Raw genomic sequence first — 27,524 nt, 5'->3', positions numbered from 1 at the left:
TATTGCCCTGGCTGAATTCAATTATCACCTTATCTTTGGAGTCTTTGTTGATATTTGCAATTGAGTTAAATCTCTTTTCTTGCTTCCCCTTGTTTGTAGGCCAATGATAAAACTTTTTACAGCTGATCTGTGTAATATTTGGTGCATACCTATCGTTCTGCCTGGACACTAAACTACTTAGAATAAACTCTATGACTTATGCACTGTGCTGTCAAAAGAACTAGCAGCAGGCCTAAGATATAATAAATGTACAATAGATGTATGATGTATAATGTTCATTGAATTGAATTTGAGAGTTGCTGAAACTTAAAATGGAGATGCACGGCTCAAGATACCCAGGGATCTAGATATGATGTTTTCTCTATTCAAACTTTTATGGGCCAAGAAGAGTAAATAAATCATGTGATGCAGAAATAAATAATTATTCATAAAATATTAGAACTAGAAGGGAGATTTGAAAGGGACACGGTTTATTGGATTTCATATTTTTAATAAGATACAAACATAAATGTTAAAAGATATAAATAATTTACCATAGATTTTCCTAAGGTTCTTCTTATGAGAAGGGACATCATCCTTTAGAAAGAAAGAGATCCATTTTCTTCCATTTTAATAATGTAGATTCATCTTTAAACCTGAGCTAGATAACCTCTAGAAGAGTTACAGAAAAGTGAAATCAGTTGCTTTGACACATTTTTTTCTACACCATGTAATGATTAGTTGTTGGAAATAGTGACATTTTTTCTGAGGTTTTTTATTGCTTTCTAGATATTTAGTGCAACTATAGATTAAGATTTTTTACACCCAATAAAAAAGAACTCAAATTCCAGATTGATCTTGTCTAGGTCCTTGGTGGGGTTATTTATTATTCCAAGGAAAACTTTACCAGAAAGAGGAGATAAAAGGAAACAAAATTAAAAAGTGGCTGTTGTATTTTGAGGAAAATATTGAATTTGCTATTCTAGGATAAAATAAAGATGTTTTTATTATTATGGGGTTATATTTCTCTTTTTTATTGAGATATAATTGACATAGAAAATTAGTTTCAGGTGTACAAATAATGATTCAAAGTTTATATACATTGTAGAGTGATCACCACAAGAAGTCTAGTTAATAGCTGTCACCTTAGAGTTACAGATTTTTTTCTTGTGATGAGAACTTTTACAATCAACTGTCTTAGCAACTTCAAATATACAGTGCAGTATTATTAACTATAGTCATCACGCTGCACATTATATCCTCAGGATTTATTTCTTTTATAAGTAGAAGTTTGTATCTTTTGACATCCTTCACCCTCTGCCTCTGGCGACCACCAATTTGTTCTCCCTTGGATTTCTTTTCTTTATTAGGCTGAAAACAAACAGATAGCATTTTATATATTGCCATCTTGTTCCAAGATGATTGGATGCAACATTCTTTTTCATTCTAGCTAGTATCTTGAATGGAAATTTTAACTAAGATAAATCAAAGTTTTTGAAATTATCTCTCTTCATTAATTGAGAGAATAAGTAAATGGACTCACTTTTACTTAATGTGTTGAGGTGCCTTTTTGGTTTTAATTTAGGGAGTGTAATAATAGGTATGATACCTGATTATAGCCAAAGACTTAGGGCCTATACTTACAACTCCACTGACTTAATAATTGATTTTAATCAAATTACTAAGATGTGCTTACTTCCTTACCTTGTCAATAAAATAAATGTCAATGTGCCTTTATCTTGCTTAAAAGTAGGTGATAAAATTCCATTAATTTTTGCTCATTTAAATGGCTTAAGTCCCTACTCTTGGGAGAAAATATACACAAATTGAAAAACTTTAAGTACTTACAATAAAAGAAAAAAGGCCATAAGGATCAAACTGGACCAAAAATAGAAGAGGAAGGAAATCTCCCAAATTCACTCTATGAGATAAGTATTACCCTGATACCCAAATCAGACAAGATACTACAGAAAAACAAAAAAAGAAAACTAAAGCCCATTCTCCTTGATGAGTATAGCTACAAAAATCCTCAACAAAGTTGTAGCAAACTGAACTCAATAATATTTTCAAAGGATCAAGTAGGATTTATTCTGAGGTTGCAAGAATAGCTCAATATTCATAAATCAATGAACGTGATAGTAACATTAACAAAGTGAAAGATTGAAAAACATGATCATCTCAATAGATGCAGAAAAATCATGAGACAAAATTCAATATCCATTCGTGATAAAAACTCTCAACAGGATAGGTTAAGAGGGAACATATCCCAACATAATAAAGGTTATATATGAAAAACCTGCAGTTAATATCATACTCAATGGTGAAAACTGAAAACTTTTCCTCTAAGATAAGGAACAAGACAAGAATGTCCATTCCTAATCTATAGATTCAGGGCACTGGGAATGAAACAGTGAGCATCAACACATTGGAAACCATCTCTAGTACTAGAAATCCTAGCCTCAATGATAAGACAAGAAAAAGAAATAGAACGTATCCAAATCATGAAGAAGTAGAACTGTCACTTTTTGCAGATAACATAACACTATATATACAAAACTCTAAAGACTCCACCAAATAAAACCTGAGAGAATAAATGAATGCAGTGTAGTTGCAGGATATATAAAATCAATATACAGAAATCTGTTGTATTTTTATACACTAATAACAAAGTACCAGATAGACAAATTAAGAAAACAATCCAATTTATAACTGCATCAAAAGATAAAATACCTAGGAATAAATTTAACCAAATAGGTGAAAGACCTATACTCTGAAAACTATAAGACAGTGATGAAAGAAAGTGAAGAGGACATAAGTAAATGGAAGATATTCCATGCTCATGAACTGGAAAAGTTAACACTGTTAAAATATCCATACTATGTAAAATAATCTATAGATTCAGTGCAATCCCTATCAAAATACCAAATAGTATTTTTAACAAAACTAAAACAAGTAATCTTAAAGTTTGTATGGAACCACAAAGAACACAAATAGCCAAAGTAATCATGAAAAAAAAAAAAAAGAAAGCTAGAGGTATCATGCTCCCTGATTTCAAGATATGCCACAAAGCTATGATAGTCAAAACAGTATGGTACTGGCATAAAAACAGACACAGAGATTAACAGAACAGAATAGAGAGCCCAGAAATAAATTGACACCTATATGGACAATTAATCTATGACAAAGGAGGCAAAAATACACAATGGGGAGGTCTCTTCAACAAATGGTGGTAGGAAAAACTGGACATCTACATGCAACAGAATGAAAGTAGACCACTTTCTTAACACCATACATAAAAGTAAACTCAGGACACCAGTAGTGGAGCATCTACCTTCAGCTCAAAATCTGATCCCAGAGTCCCAGGATCCAGTCCCACATCAGGGAGGGAGGGAGCCTGCTTCTCCCTCTGCCTGTGTCTCTACCTCTCTCTGTGTCTCTCATGAATAAATAAATAAAATCTTAAAAAAAACCCTCAAAATCGGTTAAAGACCCGAATCCACAAAACTCCTAAAAGAAAGTATAGGCAGTAGTCTCTTTGACACTAGTCTTAGCAAAATATTTATGGATATACCTCCTGAGACAAGGGGAACAAAAGCAAAAATAAATTATTGGCAGTACACCAAAATGAAAAGATTTTGCACAGCAAAGGAAACCATCAATAAAATGAAAAGGCAACCTGCTGAATGGGAGAAGATATTTGCAAATCACACACATCCAATAAAGTGTTAAAATCCAAAATATATAAAGGACTTATACAACTCAACACCAAAAAAATCCCAAAACAATCTGGTTAGAAAATGAGCAGTGCACATGAATAGATATTTTTCTAAAGAAGACATATAGATGGCAAACAGACGCATGAAAATAAGCTCGACATGACTAATTACTAAAGATAAGCAAATTAAAATTAATGAGATATTACCTATGCCTGTCAGAATGGCTATAATCAAAAAGACAAGAATTAACAAATGTTGGTGAGGATGTGGAGAAAAAGGAACCCTTGGGCACTTTTGTAAGAGTGTAAATTATTATGGCCATGGTAGAAAACAGTATGGAATTTCCTCAAAAAATTAAAAATAGAACTACCATATGATCCAGTAATTTCATTATTATTTATGCAAAGAAGATGAGAACACTGATTTATAAAGACATATGCACCCATATGTTTATTGCAGCATTACTTGCTAGAGCCAAAATATGGAAGCAACCCATGTCCATCAGTAGATAAATAGATAAAGAAGGTGTGGTGTATACAAACATGCTCACGTGCTCACATGCACGATGGGATATTATTCAGCCATAAAAAAACATGAGCTCTTGCCATTTGTCATCATGGACCTATAGGACCTATACATGGACCTACAGGATATCATGCTAAGTGAAAAAAGTCTGAGACAGACAAATATCATAATGATTTTACTTACATGTGGAATCTAAAAAACAAAACAAACAAATAAAAACAGATTCATAAATACAGAGAACAGATCAGTGGTTGGAAGAGAGAAGGAGGGTAGGGAGTGAGCAAAACAGGTAAAGGGGATTAAGAGGTATAAACTTCCAGTTATACAATAAATAATCACAGAGATAGAAAGTACAGCTAGGGAATACAGCTAATAATATTGTAATAACATTGTATAGTGACAGATGGTGACTACCCTTATGTCATTGTGAGCATCATGCAATGTATAGATTTTAAAATCACTGTGTTGTGCTCCTGAATATTGTATATCAACTGTACTTAATAATAAACATTTTTTACAAGATAAAGCTCAAATAAATTAAGTGCTAAATAAGGAGACCAACATCTGTAACAATAGAATTTAGAAGAGGAGGGAACCTCTGGGCACTGAAATGGTCAATGAAAGTTTCCAAGAGGATGGGAGTTGGAATTTGCATGGACTTTAAACAGATAAGAAGGCAGAGCTACGTTACGGAGTGGCTTTCAAATCAGAAAACAGAGGGAAAAAAGGTCCAGAGGGAAGAATTTTTCCCATGGATTGTAGGACACTCAGTGTACCTGTTTTGCAGAAGAAATACAGTATATCCCTCCTCCCACCACCGCCCTATCCACAGATTCACTTTCTGTGGTTTCAGTTTTTCACAGTCAACTGAGGTCCAATAGCAGGGGATCCACCTTTTGATGTATTGTCAGAGGTCAGTAGTAGTCTAAGACCATGTCACAATGCCTTTGTCATTCACCTCACTTCATCTCATCACGTGGTATTTTATCATCACAAGAAGGGTGAGTACAGTACAATAAACATTTTTGAGAGAGGAAAACCACACTCACATAACTTATTATATGTTATATGTATATGTTATTATAGTTATTCTATTTTATTATTAGTGTTGTTAATCTCTTCCTGTGCCTAATTTATAAATTAAACTTTATCACAGTTATGTACATATAGGAAAGAACTTAGTATATATATATAGTGCTTGGTTTTATCCATGGTTTCAGGCAGCCATAGGAGTCTTGGAACATATACCCTACAGATAAGAGGGAAGTACTATGAAGTAAATATAAGAGAAAAAACAAAGAAGTTTAGAGAACAGGTGGAAAACCGTATCTTGAATTCTGGTTGAGTAAGTTTTAAAGTATACTGTGGCTAAAAGGGAATAATTAAAAGTTCTTTTAAAAGACAGAGAATGTTTTGAAGATGTGTTTTAAGAAGATTAACTTAGCAACTGTGTTAACTACAGCCAGGATAATTGAAAGGAAGAATGGCAGTAGGCAGAGAAATCAGCCAATTATCAGAAATCTGGGTATGAAGTAACAGGAGCCTGATCTAAGGTAACAGCCAGGAAATTATGAAGAAAGAGCTAGGTTTTAAGAGCTAGATGCAACAAATGGCTCTTGAGCATAAGAAAAAATGCTTAACCTTGTTCATTTTGTGGGTAATGCAAATTAAAACCACCATGACATACCATTTCTCACCTGTCAGGTTGGCAAAAATTTATAAGCTTACAATGCACGGCATAGGCAATGCTGTAGGGAAACAAACACTCTTATTTATTACTGGTAGAAAGATAGAATCTTACAACTACTGTTGAAGGAGATTTTGGCAGTATATAACACAATTACATATGCATTTATCCTTACCCTATGGCATCTCTTCTAGGAATTTACCCTGAAGATACACATCCGCACATTCACAGTATTACTCTTTGTAGCATTATCTGTGGTAGTTAATCACTGGAAACATGCTAAGTGCTCACTCATGGAAGACTGGTTGAATAAAATAAGGTACACATACACTGGGGAGTGCTGTGTGGCCATGAAAAGAAAAAAGATCTATACGAATTGTTAGTGATTTCACAAAGTACTGCTATGTAGAAGGCAAGGAGGAAAAAAAAAAAAACACCATACACAGTATACTACCTTTTGGATATACTTGTGAGCTTATATACATTTTTTGTTTATTTTTGAATAAACCAGAAAACTAATGAAAATGGTTACCTGTACACAAAGAGGTGAAGGAGACGGGAAGAAAGCTACTCTAGATATATCTTTGTACAGAGTTTTCATTGGAATCATTGTAAGGGTTTCTATATTCATAGGAAATGACATACTAATTAGTGTGAATGGTTCCCACTGGCCACTTTGGGATAATTTGATTGTCAAAACATATGGATGATAAAGAATCACAATTCAATTAATAACAATAATCCATGCATCAATAATGATGTTTAAAGACGAGAGAAAGGAAAAAGGAGGGAAAATAAAGGGGACGGCATTTTACAACAGTGTTAGCTGGCATGTATGCAAAGAAAGAAGTAGATTATCATTTTATATCCCCTAGTGTATTGACTCAAAAGAAAGTCATCAGTGGGTGAAAAACTGGGAACAGAATAATCGTGGAGCCTCAGAGTACTTCAGTTAATGACAATGGGGGGGGGGATTTGCTGGTTACTAACTTATTACACTTCATATCATAAATTCCATCCAACTTGATACCATGTGTTTCCTGATGTGATACATTAACAAGTACACAAAATTACCTAGTATCCTTGACAACATTACACAACATTATCTAGTATCCTATTATCCTTGTCTAAACCAAGGATTCCCAACTAGAGATGACTATGACCCCAGGGACATTTGTCAGTGTTTTGAGACATTTTTGGTTGTCACGCCTAGGGCGTTGTTACTTGCATCTAGTGCGCAAAGGTCAAGGATGCTTTTAAACATTCTATAATACACAGGATGGCCTCAACAACAAAAAATCATCTGGTCTAAAATGTCAATGCTGAGGTTGAGAAACTCGTATTTAGCCTGAGGAGCACTACAAGATAAATCCAGAATGTGAGATATCTATAAGACAACTGACCCACACTCCTAAAACAAAACAAAACAAAAACAAAAAAGGGAGTCAATCAAGAGAATAAAGAGCTAAAACAACTAAAAACAAGTGTAAATACTTGTTGGAGATTTTTAAGTTTTAAAAAATATTTGGGGGACAATTAAGAATATTTGAATATAAATGAATAATATTGAATTAATATTTCTGCAGCTGTGGCAATTGTGTTGTATTAAATAGCAGCTGTTCCTTTGTTTAGGAGATGGATGAAAAGGTATTTAGGGATGAAATGTCATGATGCCTACAACTTATTTTCAAATAGGGTTCAGGGGAAAAAAAGATCTAGCTGAAGCATACAAAGTTGTTCATTGCTCTATTTCAGCCATTCTGTAGCTTAAAAATTGTTTTAAGCTGGAGGAATAAAAGTACTTCATGCTCTCAGCTGAGAGGATACAGAGGCAAAGACATCCAAATAGCAATAAGTATACCACAGGTCCAGATCTTGATTTCCTAACCCCATTCTCCAAAAAAGACACCAAGGCTCATGGAGAACTGATGATTCTGGGACTGGGCAGGAAATACAGATGAGCCTACAGCATCTTGGAGTGACAGAAAGTAAGGAAATGCTCCAAGAAAGAAAAACACCACGGTGCAGAGGGTATATCAAAGGGACATGGAAAAGAACTAGAAGTGTTCCCAATAGCCAAGGCAGGAACAATTTGAGCAATAATATAAATAAAATAGTATTAGCTTATAACCCAACAATAAAATAAAATTTCTTAAGTTTATATTTATATAAATAAGTCAATGGTTGAATAAATAGTAAATGGAGAAGAGAGACAAATCTTCAGTGCGGAAGAATTCCAAGTAACTTATTTAGCACTCCTCCCTCCAGGAAGTGGGGCATAACCCTCACCCCTTAAGTGTAGATTTCACGTAGTGACCTCCAAGAGCACACTTTGAAAGGGAGGGAGGAAAGAACTTTATAGGAAATATCTGACAAGCACTACCTCAACCAGGTGATCAGGTCAACACCAAGAGTGTTATTCTAATAGCACATACCCAGGGTATCTGGGTGGTTCAGTCAGTTGAGCATCTGACTCTTGATTTCGGCTCAGGTCATGATCTCAGGGTTATGGACTCAAGACCTGCATCAGGCTCCATGCTCAGTATGGAGTCTGCTTGTCCCTCTCCCTTTGCTCTTCCCCCTGCTCATGTGCTCTCTCTTTTTCTCTCTCTCAATATCTCTCTTTCTTTCTCAAATAGATAGATAAAATCTTTTTTAAAAAAATAACACATACCCTTGATATGATGATATGATGTCATGAGAATGGCACTTCACTCCTGTGGTCTTCTACCCCAAAACCCATAACCCCAGTCTGATCAGGAGAAAAACATGACAAATCACAATAGAGAATACTTTGTCAAATACCTGATTAGCACTCCTCAAATCTGTCAAGATCATCAAACAGATCAGGTCTGAGAAACTGTCACAGACAAGCAAAGCCTACAGAGATATGACAATTAAATGCAATGTGGTATCCTGGAGAGGATCCTGGGATAGAAAAAGACACGAGCTAAAAGCTAAGGAAATCTGAGTACATTATGGACTTCAGTTAATAATAATTATGTCATCATAATAAAGGGCATGAGAATTATTTGGGGTTTTGGAAGTGTCCTCTATCTTGACTGCTAGGAGTGATTATATGGCTATACATTTGTCAAAATTCATAGAGCTATACACCTAAAAAGGACAAATATTACACTGCGAAAATATTTCAAGAAATCTGACTTAAAAAGTATAATGTTACAGTAAACTATTAATCCTCCTCTTTCTTGTCCCTACATGGCTTAACGTAATAATAACCTAATTGTTTTAGCACTTACTGCACACTCTACTAATGTTCCAGGTGCTATACTGAGTTCCTTAAGTATATTACCTCATTTAACTCTAAGGAGTATATGTCATTGTTGTTCACATCTTGCAGATGAAGAAATTAAGCTTAGAACAGTCAAGCAACTTGCATAAAGTCACGGGGCTGCTAACTACTAAAAGCAGGAATTGATTCTGCAAAGCCCAAGACCAAAACCTATGTGTTTGACAACTACTCTATTATACCACTGAATGTTCTTCCCTTCTAATTCTAGAGAAAAGAGCATTATGCTTTATAGAATCATAAAAAGATAAAAGAAAATTTTACTTCCTGCCCCCTTCCTCAGGTCTACACACAATAACCATTGTACTTCATTGGGCTACAGCTTTATATCCAATGACATGACTGAATTTACCAGGCAAACAGTGAAACTGTTGTTAATAGCCATGCAAATTGATTTGGGGTCATGGTTCACCTGAAGCTGTCAGCCTTAAGGACATACATCTGGAATGTTCTGACACTAGGCAGAGCAGACAGGGGAATCCATAACAGAAAGTAGGCAGACATGCTCTCAATTAGCTCTGGATTCCCCCACTGCCCTTATAGGGGTATGATTGGCAGGAAATAACCCTCTCTCCTCCACATGAATATGAGGTGAACTCTCCCCGCTCTGTATCATATTAAATTCAAGTTTCAGGTCCAGGAATTAGAGAACCAATCTCATTGATGCTTGCTACTCTATCGTTGTATGAAGGAGTGAGACCTCGTTCATAGAAGAAATGAACATCTGAGACAAGTTCACATTTTAGTTGTCCAGTGGGGCAAACATACAGAGTTTTTCAAATCAGATATCGTGATCACAGATCTCTATTTATTTCACTACGCAGATCTTCCACTGGAACTTTTCCAAAAACTTTTGGGGAGGGGGAACCAGTATCAAACAGTTTGGGTACCTTCCAAACCAAAGGCATCACTCTCTAGCCAGGCAACCTTAGTGTGTGACCTGGGTGGTTATACATGAACTACATGGACAGTTCAGGATCTCTCTTCTTCAAATGGCCAAATGTGGGGATCCCTGGGTGGCTCAGCAGTTTAGTGCCTGCCTTCAGCCCAGGGCATGATCCTGGAGTCCCAGGATCAAGTCCCACATCAGGATCCCTGCATGGAGCCTGCTTCTCCCTCTGCCTGTGTCTCTGCCTCTCTCTCTCTCTCTCTCTCTCTGTCTCTCATGAATAAATAAATAAAATCTTTAAAATAAATAAATAAATTTTAAATAAATAAATAAATAAATAAATAAATAAATAAATAAATTTTAAATAAAATAAATAAATAAATAGAGAGAGAGAGAGAGGCAGAGACACAGGCACAGGAAGAAGCAGGTTCCACGCACCGGGAGCCCGATGTGGGATTCGATCCTGAGTCTCCAGGATCGCGCCCCAAGCCAAAGGCAGGCACTAAACCGCTGCGCCACCCAGGGATTCCAGAGAGTGATTTCTTAAAACAACATAAACTGCTTGTCTTTTTCATTAGAGCCTCCCTCCCCCTTCATTTTCTAAATGAAAGCTCATTTCAAAGATGAGGGTTTTGAAAAAAGAAAACCTTAGGGGCACCTGTGTGGCTCACTCAGTTGAGCGCTCAACTCTTGGTTTTGAGCCAGGTCATGATCTAAGGATCATGAGATTGAGCCCCCTATCAGTCTCCTAGCTCAGAGGGAATCTGCATGCCTCACCAGCATCCCCTCTGCTCTACCCCACTCTCTCTCAAATGAATAAATAAAATATTAAAAAAGAAAAACTTAAAAAGGGGGGACCAAAAGTTGGAAGAATTTGCAGAAATTCTGCAGTGTCATGGTCACTTACTCATCCTGGCTTTCTTCATAAATTGACTTAGCAAATATTTATTACATGCTTTTGTGCTTTCTGCCATCCCATCACTTGTTCAGTTTATTCCACAAATAATAGGACCGAATAACCTAGTATTTATCAAGCATCATCATTCACCAGCACACTGCTAAACACTTAATGTTAGATGATATGTCCTCACATCTGCAATCTAATGATGTTTTCAGATGGAGAAACTGAGGATTAGGGAAGTGTTGAAACTCGATCCATTTTATGAGTGTAGGTAGTAACAGAATGATTAGATGGTCAGCCCTAAGCAACTTGTGCATAACTTTGTTTACTGTGTTGACTTAGAAGCTCTTTGTCACATGTACACACTAGGATCGGCAGGGTTGTGCCCTGATACCAGATGACCCTCAAATCTCAGGAGCCTGAAAACAACAGAGGTGTTTGTTCACTTGTGCTATGTCCCCATTGTGGGTCAGTTAGGAGCTCTGCTCTTCATGGTCCTCGACCCAGTGCTCAAGTTGATGGAGTACTTATTACCTTGTCATGGCAAAGGAAAGTACATTGGCTCTTAAAGCTTTCCCCAAGATGTGACACTTGTAACAACTGCTCACATTTATTTTGGCCAAAGTGAGTCATGTGGCCATGACTGAGCTCACAGGATGGGGAAATGCAATCTTCCTACATGCCTGTAAAAGAGAGGAACTAATACCACGAATGTCTTATGCCATTCTCACCATGGTGATGACTGGGACTGTTACTGGTGTATGCCGAGGTCTCACGTCATATGTTTGTGCGTGAAATTGTCTCAAACATGTGCCCGCTGTGTTTTACTGATTGCTGTCTTATGCCCCTTTGACCTTGCCTATTATCCTCCCTTGTCAGTGTCTCACTTTTTCCTTCTATCAGAGGAATTCTTCTGAAGAAGTTGCTATTTCTTTTTTAACTGATGGAGTCTCCCAAAGTATTCTGCTCTCACTTCTCTGATCCCTTGGCGACTGAAGAATAAAAAAAAAAGGACCAGTGATAAATGACATGTGGTCAGTGGGTGGTGAACTGTCAGCTGAAAGAACCTTGACCTTTCTTTACCCCACTCTTTCAAATCCCTGTTGTGAGAATAACAATATGCTAGTACCCTTGCCTTTATCTCCTGCCCAAGGAATGTGTCCATATGAGCCCAGTCTTGGGAATTTGGACAACTTTCTTTCATTTTTAAAATTTTGGTTCAAGAAATATTTGCTAAGCATCTACATCAGGCTAAGATGGGGATATGAAAGAGAGTAAAGCATGTTCTCTACTCTCAAAGGGCTCACATGTAAATGGAGAAGGCCAGTGGTTCTCAGCCCTAGATGCACATTCAAATTCCCTGAGGGAGAGGTAAAATGCAATGCTGGAACCCACTCCCAATGTTTCTGATTTCATCGGTCTGGGGTAAGTCTCAGGCATCAGTGTTTTTTGAAAACTCCCCAAGTGATTCTAATATGCAATCAGAGTTGATTAAGATGGGTATACACAAACCGCTGATTAAGATGGGCATAGAAACACATAATTTCAACATGTTTAGAATGCTTTGTTGAGAATGGAAGCTGAAGCAGAGGTAGATTTATTATAATAATTATAACTTATTGTCAACTTCATGTTAGGTGCTCAGCTACGTAGGCACTTTGCAAGCATGATATTTATTTAATCCTCCATATGATCCTCTCTGTTCGAAATCCTTACCTCCATTTTATAGATGAGAGCACCAAGACCCAGGGAGTTTTTGTAATTTGCCCAAGGTCACAGAGCTAGCCAGGTTTAGAGCCAAATTCAAACCTAGGACTGTATGGCTCGAAACCCACAGAACATCCAAATATTTGCTCTTTTTTTCCAGAGTAGACTGTACTTATACACCATTTTTCTAAAGAATATAAACGACAGTCATGGAAAGGTCAACCTGCCATATTTGTTTCATTCTTTGTTACTCTCCTATGCTCTATAGCTGCGCCCTGTGAAGTTTCCCTTTGCTCCCTGTCCTATGTTCAAGTTCACATTCTTATGGCTACAGGGGAGAAGAAAATAGTGGCGAGGTATTCTGAGTTCAATTCTAGAGCAATGAGCTCACCATCTTGGCTCCTGGTGTTATTACATTGTTTTCCCCCAGAGCCGGGTATAATCAAAATTCCTCCTACTTGTTGTGTAACTGACCTGCAAAGTTGAGCTGCAAGCCAAGGCTGTCTGGATCACGTATGCTTGTACAAAGAGAACTGAGCCAAGTACTTCCAAAACAAACCTAGTGAAACAAAAGCATAGAGTGTGGCCGAGCACAATATATAGGGCAGAGGGGTTCAGAAGACCGTCTGCCATTCCTGAGAGCAATGTGGGGTTTGTGCACATTAAACTTCCAGTGACTGGGGGCAGGGGCAGTTGGGCTGATGGAATGGACTTCACCTTTACAGAAGTATCTAGAAACCAATGAGAGCATCTCTTTCACATGCTTAAGAGCAAAAAGTTGGAAAAACGTTGTCAAATTACTTTCTTTTGGTTAAATATTTTTTTATTTTTCTAAAATCCCTCAGCAACCAAGATCTCAGCCTGTGTCTATCAAGTTCAAAACAAAAGTAAAAGTGAGACCAACAATAATGACTAGAACTTTGGAAGATTAGGTCCAACTTGATTTTGTGGAATTGTAAAAAATGGAGTCTGAAATCTTAGTGTCTATTTACCTCCATCCTTCCCCTACCACAGTGAAAATCTTTGGGCAAGTCGTATACTCTTTGGTTTCTTAATTCCATTCTGTTTTATGAAAGAAACCATCTGTAAGTTGCTTTCCTTCTACCTTCTAATATGGCTCTAGAGATTATAATGAAAACTAAAAGAGACTCATAATTCAAGTTCTTTAAAAGACAGAAACCAAGAGGCTCTGTTATTACCAAAATAAAATTTTATTTGCTCTCTCTCTCCATTTCCACCCATTTTCTTTCCTATCATATCTGCCATTATCAAGAGGCCTGTTGGTATATCTGAGGCCACTCATCTAACTTGTGTGCCACTGTATCATAAGCACTTAGTATAGCGCTTAACGCTGGGTAGGCATCCAGCAAACATGTAGCGTCTGAGCCTGTTGTTAGGGGGCTTCATTTCACCCAATGTCCCATCCCCCTATGCCACTGCCACATAGCCACTTCAAATCCTTTACCAGATGGTAGGAAGAGCTTCAAGCTCCACTGGTTGAAGAGAAAAAAAAAAATTGATGTAAGCCACAGAGCAGACACCAGAATAGAGAGAAGCTGAGTGTGGGTGAGGAGCATCTGCATATTGATACCCAGCTGCTCAAAAGGCAAGTCTCCAACTAAGAGTTAGGCCAACAGTGAATGTCAGTAAATTGCCTCTGCACCTCTAGAGTCTGAAATTCCAGCCTTCCAAAAGTCAACGGGAGTGTAATTTGGTATGAGTCCAGACTCATCCTTTCCATGAAGTCTCCCTGCAACTCCCACCAGACAAACCTTGGCTGCAGCCCTACCGACAGCCTTCAGCACGGCTTCCAGCACCATGGGCCAATCCAGGGTGTGAGCAGCAGAATGGGGACCAAACAGCACAGCATGCTGGAGGAGGCAGAGGGATCAGGGAAAGGGTCTGGGCAGGGCAATGTCTCATTTACCAGCCCTTGGCTAAGTATCCAGAGTCAAAGTATTGGAAGGCAGGGGGTATCCAGGCTGACATCTCCAAATACTAGTCATGTTCCCACTGGTGATGTTACTGGGTCAATCAAGCTTTTTATCCTCCCAGCTGTGCCCATGGCCATCTGTAGCAGCCAACTTTTTTTTTCTAAATCTTTTCCATAAAAACTATGCTCCAACTATCCATAAAGTATCCACCACTAGGTGAGACATGTGAGTAATGTTTTGTGTGAACCAGGCAGGCAATGCAGAGATATCTCACCAGGGCCATCAGGGATTGGGATGCCCATTAGGGTACTTGGAGAGCAGAATTTCTGACTGAGAAGCACCCCCACCCCACCCCACCCCACCCTGCATTCAAACAGATCACCAGCACAAGCAAATCCAAGAATAGCATTGCCTCCAGAGGGGTAACATGTATAATTTGGGGATGCAAAGGGTGGAATATTAGAGTAGAAAAGTTTCTCAGTCTCTCCAACTTCTAATTTGGACCAGAACGAGCTGACAGCTTGATTTATCATCATGATAGAACTTTATGCCCTAAAATAATTGCTAGAAACCCGGATGTTCCACTAGAAAAATAAATCAACCTAAATTGTGGTCACCTTATTACCATGTCCCCAACATTTCAGTGATGACATTGAGCCTTTGGGTGAGGTCTGAAGGTGAGACCTACAAGAAAAAGGAGGTTGTTTCGAAGAGATGCTTATTGGAAAGCCCAGTACAATCGTGCTAGCTGTCCAAGCCAATTGTAAAATTGCAGATTTATTATGTTTAGCAGAATGCAGCCTGTACATTTGAAATATTATCCACATGACCTGGCTTCTACTTAGAAATCTTCCATGAATTGAAACAAGTGAATTAGGAAGGCCTCTTGCCTTTAACACTGATGGGTCTGTGGGAGGTGAATCAAGAACCATTTATAGTAGTGATAAAATACTATATTTAAGGCTGTAAAATTTTGGCATACAAGGTCTCGGTTCAGAAGTAAATTCATTTTATGTGCTCAGCAAAGGAGCAACTGAGAAGTTTTACAAATGGGAAGTTTGACCTACTGAGATTTCAAACATAAAATCTGTCAATTATTCCTTGGGACTAAGGATGGTATTTACCCCCCTTGAATGTTAAAATGCAAATCAGAACCATGAAGTCAGTGACAGCATAACTTTACCATGGTATGTGTGGCTAATGACAGTTGCCCAAAGCCATTGTCCAACTGTCCTCTTATGTGCCCAAATCTGGATCAATGGGATGGGTCACTTGGGAATCTAGCAACTCACTGGGAAAAAGCTTCAGAACCCTGTCCAATGAACAAATACAAAATCTGATGGGGCATTATGCTTTTGCATTGCCAAGGAGCCAGTGATCCTTTACTTGGGAATTCCATGGCTCAAGCTAGAACTGGTACATATTGCTTGACAACCGACAGATGTGTGCTTTAATCAAAAGAGCCTTACAAATGTAATCTCTTCCACATCCCTGACCTCATCACTGACCTCTCCCCCTCACTCTCCAGACACACAGGAGGGCCCTGATCTGGATTGCTTCTAGCCTATTCTTGCTCCCAGACCCTGCACTAGTTGTTGTTGCTCCTTGACCTAAAATCTCTTCTCGAGACATTAAATTAATGGGGCTGGTCCTTTCCCATCGTTACATCTCAGTTCAAATATCAGCTGTAAGAGGCTTCCATCCCCTCAGCACCCAATCCAAAGGAAGCAGCATCTCATTCTCTCTCCCTCCTTCTCTCCTCCTCCCCTGACCTCCCAGCCCCCACATACACATATACACATCATTCACCTTATTTTAATTCAGGCAGATCATATACAATGATCTGACATTTTATTTTTTATTTTTATTTTATTATTATTATTTTTAATGATCTGATATTTTAATTGTTTTATTTACTTTTAAAACTTACTATAATTCTTCCTTCACTAAAATATAACTCCTGGGCAGGCAGAAACTTTGTTTCCTTTGTATAACAGTACCTATAATCCTGTCTACCCCAAATTAGATGCTCAATACATGATTTTTGAATGAATAAAGAAACAGACTCCTACCAGGTCCACTGTGGTGCACAGTTTGAAAGAGCCCTTGGAGAGGGTGGAAGAGCCAGTCTCCAGTCTCAGACTCACTTCAGGCAAATCATTCCAACTTGTCTCTGGACCTCACATACTAGTCTGGAAGCAGAGAGATGGGATGGGATTGGTGGTCTGGTGCCTCCATTCTCTGAAGCCCTCTCTCCCCTATCATCTACTATATCTGAATTTAGCCAAAGAGGCTTGGCTGTCATCTTAAATAACATTTTAAATGCTCAAGTTAAATAAACCCCAGAACCTATGAATATGTTCCCTTAACAGCAAAAGGAATTCAAAGATGTGATTAAGGCTAAATATCTTAAGAGGGCTATATTATCCTGGGTTATTGAGATGGGCCAGAGCTAAGCATATGAGTCCTTGAAAATAGAGAAGCTTTCCAGTGGCAGTCAGAGAGAGAGAGATGAGAGAGCAGAAATCCATCACTTCTAGTTTTAGGCTCCCTCCCCTAAGCTGAATGCAGGGGCATCAAAAAGCCAGATATGACCCTCTGTGGACAGCCAACCACGACATGGTTCTCAGTCCTACAACCACAAGGAAATGAATTCTGCCAACAACTCGAATGACTGAAGAAACCATCCTTTTGCTAGAGCCCCCAGAAAGGAACCCAGCCTGTGACGGCTCTGATTTTAGCCCACTGAGTCCTGCAGTGGACTTCTGACCCACAGAACTGTAGCACAGGACATCTGTAATGTTTTAAACTGTTCATGGTGTGGTAATTTGTTATAACAGCAATAGAAAACTGTTACACTATTTAAAATACATAACAAAGTGAATAGCACATGGTAAGGATTCAACAAACACCAATATTTCTTAGGAACATTATTATTTTTTTAAGATCTTATTTATTTATTCATGAGAGACACAGAGAGAGGCAGAGACACGGGAAGAGAGAGAAGCAGGCTCCCTACGGGGATCCTGATGAAAGACTCAGTCCCAAGACCCTGGGACCACGACCTGAGCCAAAGGCAGATGCTCAACCATTGAGCCAACCAGGTTCCCCTTTTATAAACATTATTAATGGCATAATTATTAATATTGTTTACAATCTCAAAAAATCTCTTTCTGCCTTGACGTTGAGCTCTGAATTCTGAAACTCTTTGTCCTGTCTCTCCTGGAATAGCTCCCTTTTAACTGTCTTGGGGAATCTGTCACCAGCTTCATGGACTGAGTGTTATGCTGTAATGAAATGAGAGGAAATTTCCTGAAAGATAAAACCAATGGTGCCAATGAGACTCACTAGTGAGCAATAGCTAGCTAGGGAATACTTCGGGATAGGACACCTGAAAAGGACACCACGTGACCTATGAGCAGTTTGGCTGGGAACACTTAACCTGAATGTAAACAAGGGGAAATACCAAGCAAATGCCAAAGGAGAAACATACTATAAAAAAGGACATGTTGCCTTTTTAAAATGTCAGTGTTGCAAAAGACAAAGACGAGCCAAGGAGTTGTTCCAGATTAGAGAAGATCAAACAGACCAGGGGACTAAATGCAATATGTGATCCTAGAATTGGGCCAATTGAAAAAAATATGGAATATAGACATCAGATTATATAAATGTATATATTAACATTAAATTTCTGGAAGTTGATGGCTGCACTGTGATTACACAAGAGAAAGTTCTTATTCTTAGGAAATAGGCACTAAAATATTTAGGGGTAAAGAGCTACAATGGATGCATCTGACTTTGAATGACTCATAAAAATAAAAATAAAAAAATAAAAACAAATGCAGAGTGAGAGCAAGTGTGCAAATGATACAGCAAATGGGATGAAAAGTTAATTGGTGAATGCGAGTAAAGGGTAAATTGTTTCATTCTTCCAGCTTTTCTGTAAGTTTGAAGTTATCATCAAATAAAGTGATAAAAGAGAAACCAGTCGAGTTTGCTGTCCAGTAAAGAGAAGGAACCGTCAACACATAATGCCCATTCAAGCTACATGTTTTCTTCTAATTAGTCATTCCATCTGAACCTATCTTATTATGACCACCTGTGTTTTCAAATGCATAGCTTCCAAAATTAGCCTAAGACAGAAAATGTTCTCAAGCTTCCCTGTAGGCATATTAAATGTAAGTCCTGGTCAACGAAAGTACAATTTTCAAATAATCCACTACTTTTAGATGTGATAGTTCCAAGACACTGGGCCGCTAGCATAGTGCAGAGAAATATTCATGTCATAGGCAAAATAAGCATATTTCCCCGAATAGGTGGCAAGGCTGTCAGCAGAAGTGTTAGATGAATGAAGTAAATGGTTCATTGTAAAAAGTAATTGCACGTACTCACACGTAGACATAATTGACAACAAGGGGCCCAGGGAAGGGATCGTGGTGGCTTACGTAAATCACAGGTATGTCAGAATGTTCCTAAATGTGTGCCTATTTAATTCTTATTACAAATAAGTCCTTCCACCTTTTATAGTGTTGGTAAAGCACACTGATGTCTGTGGCAACATTTTTGTAGAAACCGAATCCTGTTCCCTTCTGTTCATGTAACTGAAGTATGCGAGCATTTGAGCTTTCTGTGGTCAAGCTGGTCCCCCTACCATCAGGGCCAAAATTTTTAGAAAATGCTAGAGATTCCCAAAATGTATCGGTGCTTGGGAAAATTGCCTCATCGCCAACAACGAACACTCCCACACTTAGGCACCCATGTGTGCATCTAGCATTTGATAATGTCTCATTCAATAGTGTCTCAAGAGCCAGGAATGAAAATGACAGTGGCTCTCCTGCAAGGCTGGTGGCTTCACTCACAGTGAAGAAACACAGCATTCTCATCCATGTAATTTGTGACCATTAGAAAAATTGGGAGACTCTCTTTCATTGAATCCCTTTGGACTAACAACATAGCCCATCTGGAGCATAAAAGCTCTAAACCTAGAGAAAAGAAATAGCACAGATGAGCAGCTTCCGTGCACTTTCTGCATTCAGTGGAGCTAATAAGGAAAAACGCTGAATTACGATGATTACCCATGCCTTGAAAATAGCTTATCACCTGCCAATATGAATGGAGGCCCCCGCAGGGCTGCGAAATGACAGGAAGAACAATGGCCCTAGAGACAGAATCTCTGGAGTGTCAGAGAGAGGAATCTCAGCTGACTGCAGAATGGTCAGCCGAACGAAATGGAGCTCTTATTCTAAGTGGACCCTGCAAAGCAGTCCTCGGGTGTTCCTATGCCATGGAGAAGAAAAATAGAAGAGTTTCGCGGAACAATCAGGCCCATAAAATGTGAAATGAAGGGAAGACGTAGCCAGCAATTATCCAAAGAACCAGACTAGATACCCAGCCGATCTCAGTTATATCATGGTGGGACAGAGCACTCCCCAAATTTGGCAGATAATCATCAACTTGCTTTTTACTTTGTGTTATTGTGTAGACTTAATCATACTGTGAAATCTCCCTTGTTTTCAGACCTAAGTGCCCCTGGAATGCTGTTCGAGTGGTCACATGAGGTTCATTAGAAAGAGGAGCTTGGCTTTGCAGGGATTGGGTGTTCGGCTCTTCCATGGAATCTTTTCTTTGTCATCACAAAGCTCCTGTGTGAAGGCCATTGTAGGCGCTACCGTAGAGCAGTGTTTCCAGCCCTGCAATCCCACCCCCCACCCCCAAGATATAATGTCTCAGTGGTCGCCTGTCTCATTGGCAGGTGCTAAGCTTTTATTTTTATTATGATAATGGCTTCATTTCCCCATGAATCGTTTAGATTAAGTATTACCACAGCCTGAGTTCTTTTATGGCCAACTTTTCATTTTAGTTCCTGCAGCATCCAAACAACCAGGATTTGTTTATTAACTTTTGTTCTCTTCACAAATGGCTACCAGGAGAAGGGGCTCTCCAAAATTTGAAGAGTATTACCTTTTTGTTCAGTAATTTATTGCCCACCCTCACAAAACCTACATACATGCTTGTAGGTATATACACACACACAGATACAGACACACAGACACACACACACACACACACACACACACACACTTACACCATAGGCATAGCATTGTGCTAACACAGGGTTGGTAGGTGTATAGACTCCCTTTGTGCTGGAGACCAGGACATGTGCCATTTATTAATTGGTGAGCAAAGAACATAAAAATGTTTCTAATGTCTCACTACCTTCTAGATAGATCAGTGTTGTGCTTATAGTACTGCTTCCAACATTATTTCATCCTTTTCTTAATTTTTAGCCCTCAGATCAATCTGCTGCATTCAAAGCATCTTGAAAAGCTGCCACTTTTTGGAGAATGTGCTCGGAGGGTTTCTCTCCTTTCTTCTTGCCCATCCTATCTCATGCATATGCACGTATGCACACTCTGCACCTGGCGATGTGTTTCTCTGTACCTGAAAAATAGTGCCCTTCTTACTGCAAATAACACACTGAGCATCTTTCAAAATGCTCAGAGTGACAAGAGTTGGTGTGACATTTACCTGCGGAGATCTATACAGCTCTTGGTCATAGCTGAAAACGTATTTCCTGAGTACTTAGTGTGTACTCCACTCTGTAGGAGAAAAAGAAACTATAACACAGGGTTTTGAGCTTCCACGAACTTAACACACCAGGCTAGTGGTCAGTGACTTAGATTTAGTATTCAAGTTACCACCAATGTTCCTTTGGTTTTGGTCAAGTCCTGAAAACTCTAGATCTCAAAATCTATTTTAAAAAGAGGGGAGGTAAGGAGGTAGAAATTGAACAAAATCAAGGGTCTGAAATTCAAATACCTAGTGGTACTAAGCAGGTAGCAGGATCAGGTGGCCAGCTGGGGACTCAGACCCACTGGGGAATACCCACCTAGGAGCTGTCTGCAGCTCAGCCAGTCAAGTGCTACAGGCAGAACTTCAAGTATCCAAACTTTCTTGAGAAATCTTTTGACTTCTTTGAACAGAGTACGGGTCAACATTGTGCTCGCCAACAAAACATATTAGTTAGCAGCTTCTTGCCTACAGACACGCTCAGGTCCTTCTTTCTTATTTTATATGCTATCTGGAGTCACCCAACAATTGGCATGCAAACCAAGTATTCAGAAGAGCGTATGGACCTGGGAAAGGGGGTCACTGAGTCCCTCAGGCCATCAAAATGATTACAAATTTTGCTCATCACTCATCACTGTTTCAGCAGGTCCAAGAGTTACTAATGAAAATCCAGATGGGACTACTGACTTTTGAGAAGGAGAAGTTGTTTAGAAAGAACAATTAAAGGACACAAAACTCAATTTTTAGCTGTAAAGAGCCCTTCTGGCCAATGGCCTGTGTAAGGAAGAGGAAGCAGAAGGGTTCTGTACAATCTACCAACCTGACTCCGGAGACTCAGCAAAAGCTCCCACAGCTGTTAGAAATAAAAGCACAGAAGTACAGAGAAAGGAACAATTGAAACACACCTAGGAGTCCAGAGAAGCCATCAAATAACCCAGAAGAGAAAGCGTGTAGCAGTGAAGAAAGCACCAAACACAGCAAAACTCTCAGATCAAGGGAAACATTTTTGAAGACAACCATTTTCAAAATCTGTGAAGTTTTAAAGAGGTAGGATAATAGGCAAAGGCTCCAAATCTAGGGGGAAGGATAGATTCTCTGGTTGGTGCCTCCTGATTAATGAGTAAAAAGTGATCCAGTTGCTATAGCAACTTGAAGATACACAAAAAATATCACTTCTTTAAAATATTCCTGATGATGAATAGGTAGAGTCTTTAAAAATATCTTTTTTAAAATGTAAGAGGCTCCTTCTCCCCCCCTCCCCTCGTAAGAGCACATCACAGAAGATGGCTGTTTGTTTGCTTCCCCAGATAACCGGACTTGTTTACACAAGCCTTAGTTTGCTTACACAAACCAGCAATTTGGGCAAAAAGTAATGACCAGAAAATATGTCTGTTGGAGAATAAATTGTTTTTCAGCAGTTTTGTTTCTGTTTAGGCAGCAAGGGAGACAAATGTATGTTGTCTTGGTTTTCTTTTTCCTAACAATATATTTTGTTGGAGTTTCCTTGGATGCTGAGAATGTGAAATGCACCTAAGCAGAGTCAGGAAATGAAAGGTTAGGCTTTCTGTAGCCTTCTCTTGTTGTCTAAATGGACAAGTAATAAAAAATATGACCTCGGTGGGACTGCACACCCAGTCCCTTAGCCTTCTCCAGCTTGGCTCCTGCTGCCCCGGACGCTTATTTCAGTATCCAAAAGGATTGTTCTGTTTTGCTCCAGGCTGTTCAACTTTGGCAGAATATCCTAAATAGATTGGAGATTCCAAGCAAGGTCTCGAAATGAAAACTGTAATGATAAAATATCCTGGGGACCCCTTCTGTAGGTGGTGGAAGGCTCTTAATTGAATGATTTGGGTAAATGGTTGGTACGAAGCCCAGCTAAGTGTCCCAAGGCCCATGGTCTGGCCAGTCTTTAGCCAATGTTGCGATGTGGGCTTTTGCTAATCAGAGGAGGGGTCAATGATCTTGAGTAGGATGGTAAGGCTGCATAATATGGTCTTTTAGAGTGGGTGATTAAATATTTTTGAGCAAGGATATGTAATCAGTGTGGAGGAGTTAGGGAAATCATTTGGAGTTCATAGGAATGGAAGTTTCCAAATCTGTGTTTGTTCTGTAGGATAGTGGACAAGGGACTGAGGTCCCTTGGGGCTCAGCTTACTCATCCTTAAAATGAGGAAGTTGGACCACCATCAATTCAGCGAGCATATGCTACATGTCATCATCTCCCACCTGTGTCCCCAAAAGCCCCTACTCCTGAGTGATATGGCTCAGAATACAGAACCACTCAGCTGCTTGAGCCAAAATTGTAGGATACTCCATTTCTCCCTCTCTCTCTCTCTCTCATTCTCTGAGCTTTGTTAAAAGGAACTCTTTCCAAGATTGAGACCCAAGAGAACGCAAAGACTGGGGAAGAAGGGGCTGAGGTGGCATATATAGAAAAAGACCAAAGTATCAATTTGAGTACTTCTGAAGCTAACATGGTGAATTAGATCTGTGAACAGTAAGCTTCCTAACCCTCCCTGCCCTGCATCAAACTTGCCAGACACACAAAATTCTTTCAAATTTACTAAGCATAGAGAATAAAGCATTCCTCTTTCCATTAAAAAGAAGTAGGTGAATTAGAAAGGACTAGAAGCTATCTTCCCAATATGCAAGGATCAAAGCAGAAACATGGGGGAAGATGCTGTTTGTAAATTCTCATTGTATCGCCGTATTAATTTCCCAAGGTGCTGTAACAAAGTACCTCAAACAAAGTGGCTTAAAACAATAAACAGATACCTCATTCTCAGTATTCTAGAGGTCAGAAGTCCAAAATCAAGGAGTCAGAAGGATTGAGTGCTTCTGGAGGCTCTAAGGGAGGATCCTTCCTCACCTCTCTCTAGCTTCTGGTGGTTGCCAACAATCCCTGGCATTCCTTGGCTTACAGCTGCAACACTCCAATCTCTGCCTTGACGGTCTCATTACTGTCTTCCTTCTGTGTCTATCCATCTGTCTTCACCTGACCTTCCTCTATGGACAGCAATCATTGGAATTAGCACCCCCTCACCCCAATCCAGTGTGACTTGATCTTAATGTCTTTGTACCTACAAAGACCCTATTTCCAAATAAGGTCATATTCATGGCTACCAGAGTTTGGGACTTGAACCTACTGTTTTGGAGGACGTAACTCAATCCACAGCAGTCACCAAGTCATTTCCACTTCCCATGTATATTTCATTTTCTCCACTTTGATCCGTCTCCACTACTTCATTTTAGGCTACCCACATATCCTACCTGGATAATGCAATCATCATCTTCTCACTGATCTCTGTTCTTCTTTTCTTTCACTCTTGAAATCCATTCTCTATGCCACAATAACCATGTTCTTTCTAAAATTGAAACCTGATCGTTACAATGACCTACAAATCTAAAATGATTTCCCATGGCTTTGAACAAAGTCTGTTCTCCCAAGCATGACATAGGAGCTTCTTCATGACCCAGCTTCCTATCTCTTCTGTCTTCTTTTCCCTGTTTCTTCTTGCTTTCTCATTACTCTAGCTACCCTAAACTCTTGGCAATTTATTTTGTACTTCTTCTATTCTTTTATTTAAAATCCTGTGTGTTTTTAAGGAGAGGGCAACCAGGCTGTATTCTGGTAATATCTTGCCCCTCCCTCTGTAGTTTCTTCAATGGGAGTCTCATGAGCCATTTTACTAGAGGAATCATCTCCATACATTTAGCGCTCTCTGCCTTCAGGTATTTCTACATGGCAAGAATTTTGCCCTCTGTCCTTCAAATTCATTTTTCAAACTCACGAAGCCTTCACTTCCTTCAGGAACCATTTCATAACCGTACTCCCCTCCCCCAAAACACACACCCTGCTTTAGGTATCACCCTATTTTCTTCTTAGTCAATTGTTCACAATCCCATTAGTAACACTACAAAGCATTCATGGCAATATCTTTCTCCTTGCTGCATTCCCCCCTACACCCTGAGCTCCCTATATACTAGGAATTAGTCATTATCTCAGCCCTAGTGAATAGTAGGACTGAAAATATACTTGAGAAAGAAACCATAACATGAGGACATAACACACAGCACTAGGGCTGCTGAGATGAGTAAGATATATTTACTGACAATGCAGACCATTCACCATTCACCACACCCCAACCTGATCATAGCTATAGCAGCAGTACTAAGTTTATTGGAAGTTCAAACAAAACAAAACACTCATTCTCTCAGAAGAACTACAGAACTCAAAAGAAACAAATAGGGGCAACTTAACTCAGTTGGTTAAGCACCTGCCTTATTAATACGTGTTTAATATATACATATGGATAGTTTTGGGGACTAATGGTTGGTATCTTTTAACAATTCTGGAAAACTCTCAGGCATTCTTATTTTTCCTTTTGTTTGAATACTGCCTCTTCACCACTCTTTCTTTTTGAAACTTCGACATATATTAAAGCTTCTCATCCTAACCTCCTTGTATCTTACTGCTCTTTCCTGTTTTCTACCTTTTTGTCCTTCTGAATTTTCTCTTTTCTATCTATCTTTGAGATCATTCATTCTCCTTCTGCTATGCCTAATCTATAGTTTGATATGTCCACCGAGTTTTAATTTTGAATTTTTATGTCTTCCACTTATAAAGATTATATTTGCTTCTTTTCCAAACTGACTACTTTTCTATTTTCAAGATGTTATTTTTTTCTTTAAAAATATTAAACAGGGCAGCCCGGGTGGCTCAGCGGTTTAGTGCCACCTTCAGCCTAGGGCTTGATCCTGGAGACCTGGGATCGAGTCCCACATCAGGCACCCTGCATGGAGCCTGCTTCTTCCTCTGCCTGTGTCTCTGCCTCTCTCTCTCATGAATAAATAAATAAAATCTTTTTTAAAAATAAATAAAAATATTAAACATTTGGTGACACCTGGGTGGCTCAGTCTGTTAAGTGTCTGCCTTCAGCTCAGGTCATGATCCCAGGGTCCTGGGATTGAGCCCCATGTTGGGTTCCCTGTTAATGGGGAGCCTGCTTCTCCCTCTTCCACTGCCCCTTCCCATGGCTCGTGCTCTCTCTTTCACTATCTCAAACAAATTTTAAAAAATCTTTTTTAAAAAATTAAACAATTGCTATTTTTATATTCTGTGTCATATCATTTCAAGATTAGTGGTCTCTGTGGGTCTGATTGTGATGTCTGTTATTTCTGACACATGTCTCTCAGAGTGGCTGATTTCCTTGTTTTTAAAATGTGACCAATTTCCTTGAAAATTTACCTGCAAGAATACTTTGCAATCTGAGTTAAGATTATATTTCTCTAGAGAGGATTTGCATTTGCTTCTACTAATTGCCTTAGGATACTATCTACTTAGGACTACTTTAAATTGAATTTTAGTTTTGAGATGTTCCTGAACACATAGATAACACGAATTCAGATATGTGAGATCCAGCTTATAGTTAGACATTCTCAGAGGAGGTTTTGTTGTTGCTTTTTCATCTATCCAATGCCAGTGCTAAGACTGGGATGATGTTTTTTGCTGTCCCCTTCTTCTGACAATTTTATTTTTCATTCATCCTTACACTGAAACTGTAATCCTTTGGTTCCCATTTCAGTCTTGTATTTTACCTGGCAAGAATAACTATCACAAAAATGCTCTAAATTTTTCTATTAAAAAAAGAGAGATAAAGCTTAATTAAGTGGTAAGAGAGAAAGAGAATCATGATGTGGTTTCTTTCAGGCCCTAAGCAAATATTTCTGTGGTATACTAGATTAGAGATTTATCTATTCTATATTTTGCCACATTGTGGTTTCTTCTCTAATTAGCTTTACTAATTACCATCTCCTCATCAAACTCCTTAAGGATAGGGATTGCATTTCTTGTCAGTATATACTCCTTATAATCACCAAAGCAGTGTATGAACTCTCATACAGGATCTGTTAAGTATTTGTTTATTGCTCCTACATCCATCCCTTGTTGAACGTTCCTCCTTTCCACTCAAGCCAGAGCCAAGGGGCCATCCTACTTCCTCACCTCCCACATCATATGACCTGATCTCCTCAATTTGTATCTTTTTAGTTTCTCTCAAATCTGCTTTATTTTAATTACTGCAGCTGTAGTCTGAGTTTATGCCTAACCATTTCTCCTACAGTATTTTCCTTAAGAGTGTTTCTCAAATGTGTTACATAGAATCCTAGTTTTATGAGATTTAATGGATATAACCATTTGCACAGTTAAAGAAGTCATTTTCCATGCAGCATGCACAATGATCATTTTAAGAAAATCAGATCACATCAGATATTTTTTATAAATTTTCTCATGGTTCCTCTTTACTT

At 38.8% G+C, this 27,524-nt stretch overlaps 1 protein-coding gene and 1 long non-coding RNA gene across 12 annotated transcripts in view; one reads left to right on the top strand and one right to left on the bottom strand.

Annotated features, from left to right (window-relative positions):
* Nucleotides 1-27,524, top strand: part of PCSK5 (proprotein convertase subtilisin/kexin type 5) — a 457,779-nt gene that overhangs the window by 367,354 nt on the left and 62,901 nt on the right. The window lies entirely within an intron of this gene.
* The window catches only part of LOC140639520 (uncharacterized), a 79,727-nt gene that overhangs the window by 16,408 nt on the left and 35,795 nt on the right, over nt 1-27,524 (bottom strand). For 4 of the 9 annotated variants that reach the window (XR_012036214.1, XR_012036206.1, XR_012036211.1 and 1 more), the window contains 2 exons: nt 16,721-16,840; nt 13,189-13,273 (listed from right to left, as the gene is read on the bottom strand). The exons of 2 other annotated variants lie outside the window; for them this stretch is intronic. This is a non-coding gene — a long non-coding RNA (uncharacterized lncRNA). Of the gene's footprint in view, nt 1-13,188; nt 13,274-15,265; nt 15,333-16,720; nt 16,841-27,524 lie in introns of all 9 variants that reach the window. 3 more of the 9 variants (XR_012036208.1, XR_012036213.1, XR_012036207.1) reach the window with 2 other exon arrangements.

This window comes from Canis lupus, chromosome 1 (assembly GCF_048164855.1).
Source record: "Canis lupus baileyi chromosome 1, mCanLup2.hap1, whole genome shotgun sequence".
In the NCBI taxonomy this organism is placed as follows: Eukaryota; Metazoa; Chordata; class Mammalia; order Carnivora; family Canidae; genus Canis; species Canis lupus.
Note: the sequence above shows the minus strand (reverse complement) of the source record. Positions and strands in the feature narration are given on the sequence as shown.